Source organism: Lemur catta, chromosome 14, assembly GCF_020740605.2.
Source record: "Lemur catta isolate mLemCat1 chromosome 14, mLemCat1.pri, whole genome shotgun sequence".
Taxonomy (NCBI): domain Eukaryota; kingdom Metazoa; phylum Chordata; class Mammalia; order Primates; family Lemuridae; genus Lemur; species Lemur catta.
The window spans coordinates 31699169-31717874 of NC_059141.1; the positions used below are offsets into that span (position 1 = coordinate 31699169).

The 18706-nt window shown below is 43.5% G+C and overlaps 1 protein-coding gene across 1 annotated transcript in view; it reads left to right on the top strand.

Annotated features, from left to right (window-relative positions):
- Window positions 1-307: 307 nt before the first annotated feature.
- Window positions 308-18706, top strand: part of SLC16A12 (solute carrier family 16 member 12) — a 74084-nt gene continuing 55685 nt past the window's right edge. The window contains exon 1 of the mRNA XM_045568081.1: window positions 308-897. The gene's annotated coding sequence lies outside the window, so the exon portion shown is untranslated. The remainder of the gene's footprint in view (window positions 898-18706) is intronic.

Below are 18706 nucleotides of genomic sequence, written 5' to 3' on the forward strand. Positions count from 1 at the left end.
AGTTCAGAGGCCACGCTTCATGGCGAGAGTACTTTGCAGAAAGGTTAACCTGGCACCTGTCTTACGTGTGGGACCTCCTGGAGACTGTGGCAGCTGCTTCTTCAGGCTCTAAGTCAACGTTTGGGGAATTGGGTTATGTTCTGGGCGCCCGCACCTCACTCATTTCCTCAGAGAGTTAAGTAAATGGCCCAAGGTTATGAACTTCTCAGGGGAGTTGAACCCAGGTCCACATGACCGCAAGAGACAAAGCTTTTAATTAGCACCCTGCCGCTTGGCTTTCCTGTGCTGCGAAATGGGAAAGAGCGGCGGGCAGGGTCCGGATCCCTGCCAGATACACCTAAAGCCGCCCTCGTATTCCTTCTCGGGATCGTGTTCTTTGACCCTGCAGGGAAAAGTTCTTTTTGATACACCGGGGCCCCTCGACTTGCCTAGGTCGGGGACTTGCACGGTGTTCCCGGCGAGGGTCGGGCAGTCCCCGAGGGATCTGGCTCGGGCCACGGAGGGCCGATGCCTTACATAACCGCGCGGCGTCCCTCCTCCCCCGCGCCCCTCACCCCTCGCCGAGCCGCAGCCCTTAGAGCGGATCCCAGCGATAAATCCCCTTCGCCCGCCGGGCACAGTCCCTGGCGGAGCCGGCGGGGCGAGCGAGCCCGTGCGTTTCGGGGGGGCCAAGCTCCGGGATTTTCCAGGCGCCGCTCCCCTGCCCCGGCGCTGCCCGCTGGGCCCCCGGCCCCAGCCCCGCCGGCGCCTCCGCCCGGTCCGCTCCCCGCCCCTCGGAAGCGAGGACCGCGGCGACTGGGGCCCGGGAAGGGGCCGCCGCGCTGGGACGCGGCTCGGTGGGCGCGCCCTGGGGGCATGTCCGCGAGCTACTGGCAGGGCTGCAGCGGTCCCCGCGAGGTGAGGACGCGGCGGGGCTGGGGTAGCGGCGGGAGTAGCAGGGGGGCGGGCGGGGCGTGGGGTGGTCTGCGCCCTTTGGGCCGGCTGCGGAGCGCGGGAGCCCGGTCCCCCCGGGGCTGTCCTGGGCGCGGTATCGCCGACGGCTCCGGCGCCCGGATCCCCAGCTCTCAGGCCGGGAAGCTCCCTCCGCTCACCCTCTTCCCACTGCCCGACTCGGCTGTGCCGAGGGCTCAGTGGCTCAGGCGACACCCGCATCCCTCGAGGCAGGGCGGCGGGGCAGCGGAGCCCCGGGGGCTGGGCTTGATTGGGCTCCATTCTCTTTCCGCCGCCCCAGCGCCCAGCCCGCGCCGCGAGTCTGCGTCCCTAACTTGGGTCCCTGGCCGCGCCTGCTGGGTCGGTAGGGAGACACGTGCCCACTCGCCCTGTCCGTGTGGAGCCGGCGCTCCGGCCGAGTGTCTGGGCAGGTGGCTGGAGAGGGAGCAGCTTTGATCTCCAGCTCCTGTGGTTCCCAAATGCAGACGTCCCGGTGCAGTAGGGATCGCCTTTCTGTTCTCTTTTCTGTTTTCAGCACCCCCCCACCTCCCGCCCAAGACAATAATATTTATTTTTCGTGTGTGGTATATTAAAAACACCAGTTTCGAAATCTTAAAGAGATTGGACTTAATTTCTCAGTTCGCTTGTTGTCCACAAAGAAAAGCAGTGATGATACCTGTAGCGCAGACTGAGACAAGTGTTCGCAGACTGAGACAAGTGTTCGCAGCAAAATTTTAAAGCACAATCACAGTTAAGTCCTGGGGCTATTTGGTTAGTCTTCGTTTTTCACAACTCAGCGTTCTAAACCTCATACAATTTTTTTTTTCTTTTTAATGTTGAATCAGTTGGGTCCTGCTAGGACACTGGTTAAACACTTCCATTTTGAAGAGCCTCTAATTAGTTCATCCCACCTGTTTCGTTGCTGAGAGCTGAGCGCTCCAGCTGCACAGCCAGTTTAACCCAGGGGGAGAATGTTCCGGCCTGCCAAACCCAGACACACACTGTGTCCACAGGTATCCGAACTCACTAGTTTTTCAAATCATCAGCTCCCTGCAGAGTTTGTCCCCCCCACCCACCCATACATGTCATGCCAAACTAGGGCTAATGGTGTTGGACCCCCCACCCCCACCCCAAGGTGTCCACAAGTCTATTTAAGAAATGAAGGCTGGAAGGGAGTAGTAGTAACTGATTTGATTTGATCACTTATAACCACAGGATCTTAGAAACTGAAAGGGTTTTAGAGACCATCTACTAAATTCAAACCCTCTTGCAGCCCAGGCCTTATCATTCCCACCTAGTTCAGTTTTCAAAGCATGTTGCCTCCAGGCATTCTGGACAAAAATAATATGACTAGAATCCCCTAATGGTATCAGTTGTCTGTTCTTATTTTTTAGTTATCTTTTTTGTTTAACAGGTGGGATCCTGAAATAGATGAGAGAAGCTGATTTAGTTAAATTGTTTTAGTAGCATGATTTAAAAAAATGCAAACCCTTAATTTTAAGTAATATTTTGAATTCTTCTTATATGAAGATGAATATGTAGATACATTCCAGGTGAACCCCCAGAAGAAGAAAAGTAATCAAAATAGATGGGAATAAGTCAACCCTCATCTGTCCCTGGAATCTCTTCTGAGTCTCAGCTTTCCATGCTAATAATTAGTGAGAGCTAAAGGCATGTTTTATGGTGTTGAAGCCAGCATGAGAAAAGTGGCTTTATGGGGACCATTTTTTTTTTTGTGATTAACAATATGACTTAGAACTAAGAAAAGAATTTCAAACTGACCTATTTAGCATGGCTGCACTGCATATTTTTAATGTTTTTTAATTTTAGTTCATTTTTACCAGATATTTATTGAGTGTCTACTATGTGTCCAGTGCTGTATTTGGGGTGTGTCAATACACAAAACAAAGAACTGATCTTGTGGAGCTCAGGTTACAATTTATTCATTAGAATTTTTCCAAGATTTTATTAGGCAGATAGAAGAGAATTTCAATTTTGCCTAAAGGAGGGAAATGAATCTTCCAAACTGTCTTCGTTCCAATCCCATGATTCTGCCTATCTTACTAATATAATTATGGAAAATAAGAAACAAACTCAGACGGAGTTACGTTGACATTTATGAACTGACATTTTCCTGTATGTGAATAACGGTTCCCACATTTGGTTATTTAATGTATGTTCATTCGGAGTCCGTGAAATTACATTTCCTTTATTGCAGGAACATCACTGTGGTGACTAAATGAAGCGTAGGAAGATTCATTTTCTTAAAAGTATTAGTGCTACCATCTTAGTATTGGAGACAGTAATTGCCTTAGTTTGTAAGATGTAGCATTTAATTTATTTATGAAGATGGTGTTCTGTTCTGTTTTTATTTTGTCTCACTTTACATTTTGTCCCCTCTCTCCTCTTCCATATTCATAGGCTACAGTATTGTGACTTACTGGTAAATCCGTTACCACAGTAGTTTTTCTTTTTAATCAGACATTCCAGTTTTAAGCATTTTCTAATTCTCTCAATTCCTTTTTCTTCAAAATGACACAGTTTGCAAGCTCAGGCATGTTTATTGTTTTTAACAAAGGCTTATCAAAATGAACTTGGCAGTTTTTCAGTCACATACTGCCAAAAAAAAAGTATTCAGTGCAGCTTTTGGGGTTGTTTATTCATTCCCTACCTAACCAATTGCTTTGCTTTTAAAAATTGCCAATGTGGAAGCCATTTTCTTACGAGTGCCTCTCTAGTATATCTAAAAATGCACCTATTGAAGTGGTATAATAATTTGAGAAAAACTGAATCCACAGTTGAAGACATTGGGAAATTTTTTAGCAGAAAGATGTGTTTCTGTCTCTGTTTTTAATTTGCTCTACATCAAAGGACATCAGGAAGTGTCCTTATCTAACAATGTCCTATTTGAAGGTTGGGTTGGTTAAACACTTAGAGGATGAAGTCACGATTTCCGATGTCTGCCAGGCACTCAGAGGAGTATTTGATTTTTTTCTTCATTTGCCTTCCCATCAGATACTCCAGATACTCAACCCTCCTTCATTCACATTGATGAGTGGGGTCAGTGGCTGTAGCCAGGTAGGACTTTGCATGCCATTAATTATTTAATTAGTGTGTTCATTCATTTCTTAACTGAGTCAATATTTATGGAACTTGTCCTTATGAAAGATTTGTGTAAGGATTTGTGTAAAGATTGTGCTTTGAGCACCTCCTTTGTGGTGCTCATGGCAGGAGGGAATATAAAGACACAGAACCTGCCACTGAAACAGCTTCTAGCCTTGTGTGGAAGAGAGGACATTGTGTGACTAGCTGTCATACCAGTTATAACTACCATAAGAGATAGATAAGCACTTTGGAATTAAAAAGAAGGAGAGGCACTGTGAAGAGTTGAGGGTTAGGGAAGACTTTATAGAGGAGGACATATCTGAGCTGCTCCTTGAACGCTGAGTAGTGTGGTAAAGCTTTTAGAGAGGCAAAAGGATATACCTATTTTTGTGGAAAACATCCTTTCCCTCTGAAACACATCCTGGTTGTTGCTCAGACACAGAGACCACTATGGCAAAGAGTTCTCATCATAATAAATTGGTATATTTGGCTCTTACCAGCTCAAGGCCATGCTTATGGTGGTGTTTGGTCACAGTCCTGTTTATGCCAGTTGTACTTATGCTGTAATTTTGCAATTTAATTAAATATTGCATAAATTAATGTAATGTGAGTGCCAAATCAAGAATGCTATCTCTAGAAAAACTAAGTTGATTGCCACATGGGCCCATAAAATTAAGCCATGTTAAAAAACAAATATCAACACATGCTGCAACATGGATGAACCTTGAAAACATTATGCTAAGTGAAGGAAGCCAGTTACAAAAGATCAGGTATAGTATGATTCCATTTCCATGAAATGTCCAGAATAGGCAAATCTATAGAGACAAAAAGTGGCTTAGTGGTTGCCAGGGAATAGCGGTAGTGGGAATTGAGAGTGACTGATGGTGGATATGAGGTTTCTTTTTGGGGTGATGGCCATGCTCTGCAATTAGATAATGCTGATGGCTATATAACATTGTGAATATAGTAAAAACCACTAAATCGTACACTTTAAAATGATTAAAATGGTGAATTTATGTTATGCAAATTTCATCTCAATTTTAAAGAAAGAACTGTAAAGCTTTTAAAAAGGCAACTTGAACAACCTCTACTACTTAGGTGTGGCATAGACAGCTAGAAGAGATTGGAAAAGTACAGTAACAATATCTAGAAAGATTTTGCATTCAGGTATTTCTTTTTTTAACAAACTCTGTTAAGGTCCTGTTCCATTTTTAAGAAATGGAAGCAGGAAATCTGGGTGTAGTTTAACCAAGAAAGGCAATATGGAACTCCAATCCAAACATGGCCACAATATCCAAAGATTAATGAATGAATTTCTGTTTACTTATGATACTAATTGAAATAAAATGTTTTAAATATATTGTATTAACTTTTTGACTCTCTGCTTTTACTGACTTCTGATTGCTTCACTTAAGAGAGCTTCTAATGTTTCAATTTCTGAGGTACCCAGTATGTCTTGAAAATAGCTCATCTCTCTGCATCTGGAGAGAAATTCCATGTTTATGAGCATCCTACAGATATAGCATTAGTCACTTAAGATTGTAGGGGTGACCTGAACCTAGTTTCTAAGCTTCCAAATCATGATAAAAATCAGAACTGTTTTCTTCCAGACTCTGTCTTATGGCTCCCTGGCTCATATATGTAAACAGAGTAGCAACATAAAATGTTAACTACTTAACATTTTAATCAATACTTAAATTTATTACCCCAAACATTTGTAGACTGTAATCTTTCAAAATATTCCTAAGCACAATTCACCATTTTGTGGTTTATTTGACATATACAAACTAGGACCATAATTACTTATTTTGGGGCAAACTGGCCCTGTTTTTGTAATTTTACTTTGCTTGATGAAATACTTTCATGGGAGTGAGCTCATATTTATCTACTGAAACCTGTTGTGTTTCTTGAAATAGCAGTTTCAGCTCTCTGAATCTGTAACTTCAAACCACCACAGTTATAATCCATGGAAGAACCACCAAAGAAACAAAAACCCGTACTCACAACAAAGCTAAATCTGCCTTAAAGAGAGAATAGAGTGCTGCTTCTTCAATCAGAGATGGGCCAACCAGACACCTATCAAAACCCAGCCTTAATCATCATTATTAAATATTAATAGTTAGGAATAGGGGTAGCCCAAACTGGCAGGCATAAGTGCTATCAAAAAATAAGTGGTTTGTTCAGGCTGATACGTGACAACTTAGTATCCATAAATCAGATGATTCAAGACTCTGTATCAATGGTACTCAACCCTGCCTACACATTAGAATCACCTGGGGAAGGAAAAAAATACTGGTGCTAAGGATCCACCCTCAAAATTTCTGCTTGAGTAGGTCTGAGAGAGGGTCAGGGCATCAGCAGTTTTTAAAGCTCCCTTGTGAATTTCACGTGCAGCCAGGGTTAAGTACCATTGATAGGTGATAACAATTTTAGGCTTCCTCAAAAAAAAATTTATTGAAACAAATGATTGTTATGGTATCTTTTTAACATATCTGATGAAAAAAATAAATATGATGCTTTTTTTTTTTCATTGTCTCTTCAGGGTCCATTCAATATATGGAAGCTTTCCCTAAGGGTTGAATGAATGTTCACTAATTTTTCCCCTCTGTGGAATTCACTAAGCTTATGTTTATATGATGTCAAAATAACCAAATCAGTATAATTACAGTCAACCAACCAATAAATTGACCAACTTGTTTCATGTTTTTGGTGAGTGGGGTATCATATAGGTATATTTGTTGAGGACAATAATTTGGCCTTTTGCTCTTCAGCAATAACCTATTTCTTCTAAAATAACTTGTCCTTGTTCATTATATGTTTCCTTAAATTGATTGGGTTGTCAGCCTTACTGCTCAAACTTTCTCTGTGTACTTCCTCTTTTTATTTCGTTGTATCAAAATAGATTTTCAAAATGTAGGACTTTTTTTTCTTTTCTTTTTTTTTTTTTTTGAGACAGAATCTCACTCTGTCACCTCAGGTAGAGTGCAGTGGCATCATTACAGCTCACTGCAACAACCTCAAACTCCTGGGACTCAAGCAATCCTCCTGCCTCAGCCTCCTGAGTACCTGGGATTATAGGTGTGACCACCACACCCAGCTGGGGTCTCACTCTTGCTCAGGCTGGTCTCGAACTCTTGGCCTCAAGGAATCCTCTTGCTTCAGCCTCCCAGAGTGCTGGGATTACAGGCATGAGCCATCACACCTGGACCTAAAATGTAGGACTTTATATCAGAAAGATATTATTATATATAGGACTCTTATATAAGAAAGCCAGAAGTTTAAACCTTGCCCTATGTGACTTCAACAAAATATGGTTACTTTTAGGTTTTTCCTTATCATGAGAATTGACTGCCTTTGAGGAAATGTGGCAAGGTAACTGACACAGACCCTAACACTGATCTGGTGGACTACTCAGAACTGGCCTCATCTTAAAGACATTTTTTCTTATTTTGTTTTTAATACTCATGTAAATTCTCACCTACCAGTTAGCTTTCCCAAATTAGGCTTTAACTGTTGATTTCTGTAACAGAAAGTAGCATCTTTATGGATCTTGGCCAGCAGTTTTTGAGCTATATTTTGCAGATTTCTGGGTGTTTCAGGGAGCACCTGAGGGGCTGGGGTAGGGCATAAGGACAATGGTGGCAGGGTGGTGGGGTGGAAGGTGTCCAGCTCTCAGCTTAGGGCTCATTTCTGGTGGCCTCTTCTACAACCTGAGCAGGTGTGCATTCTGGATTTCACATATTGGGTTTCCAAGTAAGGTTTGTTTGAACAAAGGATTTCTTGGCTAAAACAAATTTGTAAATGACTGGGCCACATGTTTCTGAGTTTCTGCTTCTCTTTCCCTGCCAAATTTGGTTTATGTTCTGGCAGCTCCTAATTGTTTCTAGTTACTACTGTGCATCTGTGTTGAAAGAGCATGGGAAGACTTTGGTCTTATTAACTTTATAACTTTGGTGCCTGTGGGGAGAGCAAAGGGAGCAATTATATAACTAGGGCAAGAAAGCTAGATTGAGAATTATCAGTATAGAGACTTGGTTCAAGCCATGTTCCTCCCTGGGAGGTTGTTTATAGAGAGAGGTGAGATGGGTCATAGATAAAATTCTATAGCTATGCTGGGTTAGGTACCCTTCTCTGTTAATCCAACACACAATTTGGTCAATGAATTTTACTTTTCAAATTAAATATTTGAATTTTGCATATTGCCCATGTATGCTTGTGCATACCTGTCAAAAAAGTTGGCGCATGGGTATATATGTGTATGGGTGGGGGTGGGGGTGGGGGTAGCCTGATGGGGTCAGAGGACAGGGCATGGAAACCAGCCAAGGACATTTTTCCTCTCTTTGAAAACCCTACATGCTGCACAAACCTCTAGGGCCCCTTCTATATGCATATGGAGATACACAATGTGAGGAGAAACTTGAGTGGTTACCTAGCGGATTTGGCAGTGCAGACAGCCAAGCATTAGGAATGGAATGGTGGCATTTTTTAACATAAAATAATTTAGGAGGTATTGGGGTTTCTTGACTTTTAAAATCCAGACATGTCCCCCATATTTTAGTTCTCCCTTGTGGAACTAAGACGGTGACTGCTAGGTTCTGGGTGTGGTCCCACGGAGGTCTGGGGGCAGGTCTCCATTCCACATGGTTCTGCGGCTCGTTGTGTTTCACGGACACAGACTCTGCCCTCGATGCTGGCCAGCTGTGGCAAACTTCGTCACAAGGATCACCAGGCAACAGTGTATTAGCTTAATTTAAAAATTCATAAACACTCTCAGAAAAAGGTCAAAGTACCCAGGTAAACAATAAATAAGTGCTCATAAATAAGATACTTGTTAAAAAGTACTTAATGTGTTAAGTGATGATGGGACTGGTCATTGTATCAACAATTAAACCCTACACATTTTTTCTTTCCCTTTTACTTCTTCAGGTTGACTTCTTTCACATTGAAAAAAAAGATAAAATTTAGACAACTATGTGCTCTAATGTTATTAGAGATGAAGGTCCCACTAAAACTTCAAATGGACTGATGCATACAAGTTGGCATCTCAGAATCTTCCTGGCATATTCTGCAATCTTAATAAATTCTTGCATGATAGTATACCTAATTGGCTGCTGATGCAGGCTATGTTAAGGTGAAATTTCAGTTTCGTTTTTAACAGTTTTAAGCAGAAGTGGAGGAAGAGACATTTGCCTTAGATGAAATAGAATTAATTACCTTTAAAGTCTCTAATAAAAAATATTGTGATTAAACCATGTTAAAATAAATCACTGAGTTTACCTTTTCCCAGGCAGATGTTCACTGAGCCCAGCGGAGACGTTGGGTGGATGTCGACAAGGCCCTGCCTCTCATTGGCGGGTGGTGCCTGGTGGCCCTCAGGACTGGTCTGGACTTCAGGAAGGTGCAGCTCAAGTGCGTGTGGTTATAGGGAAAGATACAAAAGGTTAGCTGGTATCTGGCATACAATAAAAATCCCTTAATAGTCTCAGTAGAACATTGTCAAAGAACAGTTGAACAGCTTACATTTTCACTGCAGTTTTTGAAAAAGAACTTGAAGTATGAATTGGCAAAACAACACATTTCACAAGTAGCTTTGGATGCATTAGCCAGATCATCATTATTACCCTGGGATGAAAAGACTGCGTGCCCTGCTGAAGTCTCCTCCCCTCCCTTCTCCCCCTCTGTCCTTTCCCCGGGTGATGTGCAGTATGACACTCTGGGCAGAGAGCGGCAGCTGCAGATCATCAGGCTTCCAGATGTGAAGATTTTATGACTTGTGGGGGTGGGGGTCGTGGGAGAGGGGCCGCAAGCGTCAGTGGGGCTCAGTGTGTTGTCCCCTGCTTCTATAGTTAGTCCGCCGTGTGGTGGGAAACCAGCAATATGTGTTCCCTTCGTACAGCTGCACATCCCATCGTCTCCTTCTCTCTCCGCCCACACAGGCTTCTAGGAACTCAAAGTTAGATCTGGTGTAAGCTCAGAAGGCCCTACCTCTGAGGATGTGGAGCTGCTGCAGAGGGACAGAATATGTGTACCAGGTCTGATTTGTAGGTGGCATGAGTAGAAAATGCATTAGGTAGGATGATTTAGGGTGTGAGGAGCAGAAACTCCAACTTGAACTGACTTCAGTAGTGGGAAAGGGAATTCCCTCACATAGTAGGACGTCAGGAGCGAAATGTCTGGGCACTGGCTGTGGTTCTCTGTGATTCTCTTGGTTCTATCCCTGCTGTGTATTGATCTCATTCTCAGCCTGACTCCACTCATGGCCCCAAGATGACTAGAACATTTTGAAGGGTCACATCGAGGCAGGAAACCCCCAGTGGAAGGGGAGAGGCCACGTCTTCATGTCTCCTGAGCAGTGAGGAAGCCTTTCCCAGAAGCTCCCAAAAGACTTTTCCTCACAGCATTGGTAAGAATTGGGTCTCTGCCCTTTCCTTAAATTAGCCCATCACCTTCAGGGAGAACAGCACTACCACGGTGCTTGATTAACCATTTCGGGTGGCCTGGATGTTATGGATCAGCTATAGTACAACGTCCACGATGCAGAGGAGGCTAGAGGACATTATTGTCAGATTCAGACAGTCTTGTCAAGGGGAAGGAGCCTTGGCTGGCAATCAAGTCCCCACCTTCAGCATTTGCTAGCAGTGTGAACTTGGACAGATTGCCAGCTTCCATGAACCTTGGTTTTCTCTTACAGGATTCTTGTGGGAATTGAAAGCTGTTTATATAAACTCTATGTAGCTATACAAATGTGAATTATTCATTTAATAATAATTTAGGCTGGGTGTGGTGGCTCACATCTGTAATCCCAGCACTTTGAGAGGCTAAGGTAGGAGGATCGCTTGAGGCCAGGAGTTTGAGGCCAGCCTGGACAACATAGCAAGACCCTATCTCTAAAAAAAGAAAGTAACAATAATACTTCCATTTGTTGGTCACACATATGTTCCAGGTGCTTGCTGGAGGCTTAACTGATACTCAGTGCTTTCTACTAAATGGTTTATTTCTGATCTTAGGTAAGCTGAGGTCTGAAACATTAAGGCTCAAAGGCAGGGGCAGCAGACAGGTATAGGCTCAGTTTCACCCAGGGGTTCCATTTTTTGGCCTGTGTGACAGAGTAGTGGCAGCTGGTCATGGGACTTCAAACTGTTGCTCTTCTATCTGCCATCGATTGGCTTTTGCTAACTGGTTTAGGACTCAACTGCACAGGAGATTTGTAAAACACAGGTGGATATGTGCTTTAAAACACTTGATGCTGGCCTGGTATGGTGGCTCACGCCTGTAATCCTAGCACTTTGGGAGGCCGAGGCAGGCGTGGATCATTTGAGCTCAGGAGTTCGAGACCAGCCTGAGCAAGAGCGAGACCTCGTCTCTGCTAGAAATAGAAAGAAATTAGCTGGACAACTAAAAACATATAGAAAAAACTAACAGGCATGGTGGCGCATGCCTGTAGTCCCAGCTACTCGGAAGGCTGAGGCAGGAGGATCGCTTGAGCCCAGGAGTTTGAGGTTGCTGTGAGCTAGGCTGATGCCACGGCACTCTAGCCTGGGCAACAGAGTGAGCCCTGTCTCAAAAATAAATAAATAAATAAAATAAAACACATGATACTTAGTGCTTTAATGCTTATTACATTCTTGCATATATACTGTCTCATTCGAACCTCATGAAGAAGCCTCAATTTGTATTGTATCAAGGCTTAGGACCTGTCAGTGAGGTATGAAGTTAGGAAGTAGGGAACATAATTTTTTTGCTGTTGCAAATGGCTCTGCTTTGAACATTGTTGTGATATGAATTTTTCCATATTTTGGCTTATATTGTTATAATAGTTTCCTTGAAGGAGTATGGCTAGGTCAAAGAACTAGAACTTTTTTTTTATTTTGTTTTTTGAGACAGAGTTTTTCTCTATTGCCCAGGCTAGAGTGCTGTGGCGTCAGCCTAGCTCACAGCAACCTCAAACTCCTGGGCTCAAGCGATCCTCCTGCCTCAGCCTCCCGAGTAGCTGGGACTACAGGCATGTTCCACCACACCTGGCTAATTTTTCTATTTTTAGTAGAGATAGGATTTTGCTATGTTGCTCAGGCTGCTCTGAACTTTTTAAGATATAGATTGCCTGAATATTGATTGTGGAAGCTTTTTGAATGGTGAAAATGACACACTTGTAGTATTATTTTGGAAATAAGCATTTTTTTTTCTTTCTATGGTGCTTTCTATGCCTGGGATCATAAAATATTTTCAGAAAATTTGAATTGTTCTGATGTAACCTGCTTTTTTCCCAGACCCCGCTGTGCAATGACAAGGAAAATGGTGTTTCTGTGGTTCAGCTTGTACTATATTTTGAGGAAATCCAGCTCACATCAATTCTTTCCCATTAGTCCTAAAGTCCTGGTTAGAAACTAAACTTGTGCATCCTAATGCATCCTCCCCTTAGTGTGAGTTCCTCCTCGGGAGGCTTCTCAATCTTGTGTGCACTGGGGCTCCCTGAGGGCTTGTCTTTCAAACACAACTGCTTTCTATTCACGGCTCTGGCTCCCACACTGGGACCCCTCCTATACTCTTTAAACAATTTGTGAGTAAACTGATGGCAAAAATAAAGTGGGATATACTGGTTTTTTGCTGAAACAGTGTGAATATGGGACCTTTGTTTTAGAGTTGAGGTGAAGGTAAAAAACTTTCATTCATGTGACTCAACATCCCCATATAATTCTTTCAGCAATTCCTAAAATACTTCTCCCCCAACTCTTCCCACCCCCCCATGAGAAATATTGATGATGAAGCTATGTAACAACTGCCACTATGCTTAAATAGATTTTTAAAAAATTATTGTTGTGATCATAGTGTATGCAATAAAATGCATGCCTCTATTTTGTTCTCTGCCTGTGTGTTTCCCCAGGTAATTTCAGACACCTGGTGTGTTAGTTATGATGACAGGAAAAAGCAAAAGAGTGGGATCACCCTCGTCACATAGGGTAATCCACGTAGGGTCATGGCCGAAGGTGACATCAAGTGTGCCAGGGACAGCGGGGGAGTCAGAAAGAGAGTGCTGTTTGTGGGAGAGCCTGGGAATAACCCTATGAGGTAGGTGGAAAACAGGCCCAGGAAGTCACTTGTTCCAGGTCACACAGCAGGTCAATGGGAAAGCCTGGATTTCAACCCTAATCTTTCTAAATCCAAATTGCACGTTCATTATTTGTTTTCCTTGGTTTCTTTTTCTTCCAGATCTGAATTTTTAAAATTACCTCTAAGATAATTCAGACTTTAGAGAGGTGATGAAGTACATACTGCTTCCCCCACCGCCTCCCATAGCTCAGGCCTACACTGGGGACAGTTTGGTGGCTGTGCTCCCAGGCTACCTTCTCTGCAGGTACAGACCGCCGAGGGAAGCCAGCTGTGCCTGTCTGCAGCCAGACAGGACACGTGAGGCTTGCAGCATGCTGAGCTCTGGGGACCACGACACTCCCAAGTGTAGCAGCAACAGAAAGAAGCCAGAGTGCCCTGGCTGCCTCTCCTTTTGGGAATGGAGAGCTATTTGTGCTCTCTGGCTTTGTGCTGCACCGTCCTGACTTCCCAAGCAGAAAAGAGAGCTCCTTACCAGGGGAGAGCTGGGGAGAGGCCCAGGGTCTGCCTCTTGTTCATCTCTGTTTTTCGAGTGTCTGCACTTACTGGTGCCCAGCTACTGGTGCAAAGAAGGAGGAAAGACACCCTAACCCTAGTTCTGCAGGTAAATCATTGAAATGACTTTGGACAAGTCAAGGTTAGGAGTCTAGTCTGTTTTCCCCAAGTCTAAAGTGAACTTTTTTTTCTCCTCATTTTCATGTTTCTGAAATAAGATGTGATTGGCATTGGGTGCACATATTTAACCTATTAAGTAGGTTTCTTAATTTTTCATTTTTCTTGAAAGGTTTTAATAGTGGGGTAACTTATAACCTATGTTATTTTAGGATTGTGGAAATATAGCAGTCAGTGCTTGGAGGAGTTGTTTGGAGAGTGGGTACAGCCTGTGAACTGTGAAGTGCTGTATAAATATCAAAGATCAGAAAACTGCCCAACTGTGTCCTGACTACCCAACTGCCCCTGTGTCGTTATTTCTCAGAGGTGCCCAGACAGGAACTTCTTGATTTAAAAAGTAGTGACCATCCTCTATTCAATAAAGCTGGTATTCTAGGTTGTACGAATGCACATTTTTATTCTGCCCCCACCCCCAATTTTCATTTCAAATTAAACAAACAAACAAGTAAACATGGCTCTTACACATTTGAATTTTTCTTAAATTGGGGCCTTGGCAAGAATTCATTGCTTACCATGGATTTAGTGGATTCCTGGCTCTCACTGGAAATTCAGTACGGCCACGAAACTCTTTAAACAGAACGTTAATGCAAAAAGAAGTGTTGTAATTCAAATTGAAAACTTGGAAGCCATTGAGTGCCTGCAACATGCCAGGTAGCATTAGGGGATTAAAAACGAGTACTCAGACACTCTATTCCTGCCTAGGAGAAGTTGAGTTTGGAGGGAGCAAAGGGTACAAAGCCCAGGAACCGAGCTAACATTTCACTTTCCAGCTTAATTCAACCAATTTGCCGTGATAAGAAATCTGAAGGAGTTTACAATCTGGCAGGAAATAAGGTAGACATTTACCTTGCCACTGAAGAGGGGGTTGCTAATCAAATAACCAGGGGAAACAGGATCACAGAGAATATTTACTTTCAGAAAAGAAATCTCATCTGTTCTTTAGAGTAGCCATTTACAAGTTAATGGTCTGTCACAGCATTTAAACCAGTGGTTGTAAAGTCTTTGGAGGCTCAAGTGTGGGGTAGCTGAGTTGTGACCTCACCCAGAAGGGCTGGGCTGTGGCCAAATCCCTGAGGACACGTTAGGGTTCATTTTCCCACCATTCAACAGACACTTAAGCTCTGTTCTTGGTGCTAAGCATACATCAGCGAACAGAATCCACAAAAAAATATCCCACCCTCCCGGAGTTGACATTCCAATTTGCTCCTGCCTTAGAAAACAAATAGCTAAGCCAGTTAGAATTATCTCTAGAGTTAAGAGTAAATGAGTCAGACACTTTGGTTGTGTTCTTCTGAATAAACTGCAAGGATTTCAATTTTGTTAGCTTTTAGGCCTTTTTCACATAGCTAAGATTCCTGGATAACAAGATTACTATAATTAGAATGTTAGAGGTAGCTTATTTTTGACATTCTGTTTGGTCTGTTGCCATGATTTGCCAAAAAAAACCCCCGTAATTATAAAATATTATTATCTTTGCAAGGCAGTACCTGGTTTATTTAATTCTAGTTTTGCTGTTTAATTGAAATCAAACTCATTGTAAAAAATCCCCTTTCTCCTTTCCTGTCTTGGTGCTGATTGTGACAGCTCTCTGCGGTGACTGTGTGATGACCGAGTGCAGTTTACCACAGCCAGTGGTGGACTCCGGGGCTGGGGCTGGAAACCAGAGGCTCTTGCAGGCCTGGTTTCCATCGGGCAGCTCGAGCAGGGCTTTGTGCAGGGTGACTGGTGTGATCACTACAGTAACAAGCCTGGGAGCTTGGACTTGGGAACCCAGATGCCTTTTCTTTGAGCGCCTTGTGGGAAAACGGGGATAAGAAGCATCTGTGACTGCACTTATCTTCAGTTTCAACAACCAGAACTTCTGCTGTGTCTGCAAAGTGAGGCAAGATGGATTGTTGCTGAGAGAGAAAAAGCAGGCAGCCGGCAGGGATTAGAGCCCTCTGAGGCTGACTGTTCAGTCTTTAGTGCCCTGGGTGTTTTAGCACATTGGTGGGTATCGAGGATGTGAGTGTCTGAGGCTTGCATTCCTGTTCAAGGAGCTTCTTTGCACGTGTACCCAGGAGATATTAATTCTGCCAAACCAGGGACTCAACATTCCTGATGGGGGGGGGGTCTGTTGGAGGGATTTCAGAGTCTTAACAGGTCATAGTTTTTATAGACATGGTCTTGGGCAATCTGTGTGCCCTCAAGTAATCACATCTGCCTCTGAACTTGTTGCCAGACACCTGAGAGGCCCCTTTTGAACTCTGCAAAGTCCAATGGGCGCTATTATGGACTGAATGATTGTGTCCCCTCAAATTTATATGTTTAAGTCCTAATCCTCACGGTGATGGTATTTGGAGGTGGGGCCTTTGGGAGGCGACGATGAGGTTTAGGTGAGGTGCTGTGGGTGGAACCCTCATGAGGGGATTAGCGTCAGTGTAAGAAGAGGAAGCCAGAAAAATATCTCCCTCTCCACACACATGCACAGAAAAGGCCATGTGAGCACACAGCAAGAGCACCATTGTCTACGAGCCGGGAAGAGAGCCCTCATCAGAGCCCAGTCTGCTGGCACCCTGATCTTGGACTTCCAGCCTCCAAAACTGTAAGGAAATAAATGTCTGTTGTTTAAGCCACCAGCCTAGGGTATTTTGTTATAGCAGCCCAAGCTAAGACAGGCACAGTACCTCTCTTCTTAAGGTCTTATCTGGTTGATAGTATTATTCCTTTCTTCTTTGACTTTGGTGATACTGTACTCTCTTGCAATGGTCCCCAACCATTTTGGCACCAGGGACAGGTTTCATGGAAGACCATTTTTCCACGGACTGGCAGGGGGAGGAGGATGGTTTCGGGATGATTCAAGTGCATTACATTTATTGTGCACTTTATTTCTATTATTACATTATAATATATAATGAAATAATTACACAAATCACCATAATGCAGAATCCAATGCCACCAATGATCTGGCAGGAGCTTAGGCAGTGAAGCAAGCGATGGGGAGCAGCTGTAAATACAGTGAAGCTTTGCGAGCAAGAGCCACTCATCTCCTGCTATGTGGCCTGGTTCCTAACAAGCCACGGACTGGTACCGGTCCACAGCCCAGGGGCTTGGGGACCACAGATCTACTGGACTTCTTTATACTTTTTTGGCACTTTCTCAATTTCCTTGCAGCCTTCTCATTTCTTAACCTTCCCTTAAAAATTGAGGTTCCTCAAAGTCCTAATCTCTCTTGTCTTCCACCGACCTGCAGAAAGAACGCTTTGATACTCAAACTGTGGTCTGTGAACAAGCATAGGCCTCATCTGTGAGCTTGTCCAAAATGTGAATTTCAGGATCCACCCAAACCTGCTGAATCTGAATCTGCCACTTAGCAAGGCAGCGCCCAGGGAAATCTGAGAAGGCTTGCTCTTGAGGATGTCAGCGACCAACTGTGCGTCCTGAACTCCAAGTACACATCTGGACACCAGATCTCTCTCCTGGGCTCTAGACCAGTTTATCCAACAGAGCCTCTGGACTGTCCACTTACAGGTCCCACGGGGAGAGCACACTTCACCTGTCCAGAGTCTGACTCCTCTCCTCCCAAATATACTCCTCCTCTGGTCAATCAACAAAAGATAGGGCCTCTCCAGAAACTTTTACTTTAGAACGCCCACTCAGCCAGATACTCCTAAGTTAAATGGTTCCTTTGGGGTTAGTCAGGGCTAATAGTTGGCTGGTGGGTACTGGGCAGCCTGGCCCATTGTTCCATCCGTCTGTCCTCTGAGTTCTCAGTGCTGTCAGCCTCTTGCTAAATATTCTGAATATTATCTATCAAGTCATGTTTGGTTAGTAGCACTTTTAACTTTTTATCATCCATGTTAAGTTTAAAAGTGTGCAGACATTTTATAAACATGTTATATTAAGCATTAATCATATTTTTATTAATTATAAAATATTACCGATACAAGTAGTTAATAAATATTTTTAATGGTGAAAAAATATGATATTCTCTGATTTTAGTGTCAGATTTTCAGAATCTTTGTGAATGACCACAGTGAGTCCAAAGGAATGTAGTGTGACCTAGTATGTCACAGGATTGAATCATATGGTGTCTTTTTAGGAAAGAGAAATCAGAGGCAACTTAACTGCCCAACCATAGAGGGTTGGTGAAATCAATTACAGTACATTGATATAATCAAATACTTTTCAGGCATTAAAATGATCAGACACAGTACAGTTACTAACATGGGCATGCATTTATGGTATCCTAATAAGTGAAAAGAGCAAATACAGGTAGGATGATTACAGTTTTGTTTTTTAAAAAATTGTGGTAAAATGTACATAACAGAAAATTAACTATGTTTAAGTGTACAGTTCTGTGGTGTTAAGTACTGAATAGGAAAAACAAACTGTTTTCCTCTCCAGTCTACTCTGAATACTTCAGTCTGACACCAGATGTGTAGGGGGTTTATCACACGGAGCAATAACCCAGTTCACTGCAGATACCGAGTGTCCCACAATTTAACTCAACTCTGCAGATAGCAGATTCCACAGGTTGAAGCCTCAGTCCTGCAAGACTGCCCCCACTGCAGACGCCAATCCCAAGTCCAAGTTGTCACCTATACTTTGACCCAACCTGCTGTAAATCAGAGGTTTCAACCCCCACCTTGGGTTTGATCATTTGCTAGAATGGCTCACAGAACTCAGGACAACACTTTACTTACTAGATCACTGGTTCATTACAAAAGACGTATTAAAAGACACAAATGAACAGCCAGATGAAGAGATACACAGGGCAAGGTCCAGAAGGGTCCCAAGCATGGGAGCTTTTGTCCTCCTGGACTTTTGGGGATCAGCACCCTCCTGGCAAGTGGATGCATTCTTGTTCACCAACCTGGAAGCTCTCTGAACCCTGTCCTTCTGGGTTTTTATG